Source organism: Lissotriton vulgaris, chromosome 5 (genome assembly GCF_964263255.1).
Source record: "Lissotriton vulgaris chromosome 5, aLisVul1.2, whole genome shotgun sequence".
Lineage (NCBI taxonomy): Eukaryota > Metazoa > Chordata > Amphibia > Caudata > Salamandridae > Lissotriton > Lissotriton vulgaris.
In genome coordinates, this window is record NC_141693.1 from 1,736,328,072 (window position 1) to 1,736,329,556 (window position 1,485).

Sequence of the window (1,485 nt, forward strand, 5' to 3'; positions counted from 1 at the left end):
GTGGTATTTGTATGCTCGCTTTTTGTTTCGCTTTGCCCGCACACGGGCGCCCTGGCCATTCCTCCCACGGTGGTTTCTGTGTCCTTTTCCGACTGCTGCTTCCACTGGTTGGGGGTTCTGTTCCAGCCGGTTCTTTCTGAATGTCCTGGGTGATGGGTGTTCGTAGTGTGGCTCGATGGTTTGATCGGCAGTCCCTGGTGCTGGGGTCTTGCGCGGGTCCTGGGTTCGATTCCCCGCCTCGGCGGGTCTTGGGCTCATTATTCCAGGGTCCTGGTATTTACGGGGTTCAATCCCGGCGGGTCCGCTCTGCCTTTCTTCCTTTGAGGTCAGCGCGCTTTTGTTCCATTTAATTGGTTTGCATTGGGCGTCTGTTTCGGCGGCCATGTTGCCTCATTGCTGGGGTGATTGTGTGCTTTTCGATGGTTGCACCTGTTTGGTGCCTGGATGGTGACTACCTGGGTGTGCCTGGTGCTGTTCGCTTCCATGGTGCTGCGGCTCGGTGGGGTGCCTTGGGCCTCTGTTGACTTGGTTCGCCTGGGCCGTGGTTTTTACTCCCTGCGTGTTCACTCTGCCCTTCTTCCGTCTTGGTGCTCGCTTCGGCAGCACATATTCTACGATTGGTACGATACAGGGAATATTTGCATGGCCCCTGCTCATGGATGACACGCAAATTCGTGAAGCGTTCCATTAAATTTGGTTGGGTCCCCTTGTGTGGAGTCGCATCTTTCATCTGTTGTTCTGTGCCTGGATGCCCGTGGTGGTATTCGTGCGCCTTACGCTTTCTCCTCTGGCCAATGTTATATATATATATTTTTTTGTCTTCGTGTTTTCTGTGGTTGTTCCTGCTCCGGTGTTTGCGCTGTTTGCGTGTTGGCGAACTGCTGTGTTTGTCAGTTGTTTTTCTGCTGCCATGTAGCATTGGGTTGCGGGGCCTTGGCCTCTTGTTGCTGTTTTGTCCCTGGCTCCTTCCTCCCCTTTGGGTTTTTGGGCCTCCGAGACTGCTGCGCTCTTCTGCTCCTGGCTGGCTCACTGTCTGGTCGGGCGACTCCTGCACCCCTGTTCAGTTGTTTTTCTGCTGTCCCATGCTTCTCGCCTTCTGGGGTCTTGGCCCTTCTGTCGCCTCCCCTCTCATCCTGGGTGGCTCGGTTCCTTTGCTCCTGCCCTCTGCCTGCCTGCTCCGATGGTCGGTTCTTTGGCTCCCCGGCTACTGTCCATGGGGCTGTGGTTCTTCAGTTGCTCTGCTGTGTGCGGTGTGGCTCTATGTTTGGAGCGGCTGACCCTTATGCGGGTGTCTAGCCCGGGACCAGGGTTCGATTCCCCGCCTCGGCGGGTCTTGGGCTCCAGTTCCCACGGGCCTGATGTTTCTCGCCTAGGTGCCTATTCTTGTGAATGGTGCAGGGGTTTGGCGCCCCTCTCTGGTGGGGTGTGCGTTCTTCCCTGTTTTGTTGCAGGGTGGTTTTTTTGACGGTCTCGCTGGACCTTCTG

General features: G+C 56.3%; 1 non-coding gene across 1 annotated transcript; it reads left to right on the plus strand.

The window, feature by feature from the left end:
• Positions 1-587: 587 nt before the first annotated feature.
• On the plus strand, positions 588-694 carry LOC147717068 (U6 spliceosomal RNA). Its single transcript, XR_015296249.1, has one exon. It is a non-coding gene; the product is annotated as a U6 spliceosomal RNA (small nuclear RNA).
• The last annotated feature ends 791 nt before the right edge of the window (positions 695-1,485 follow it).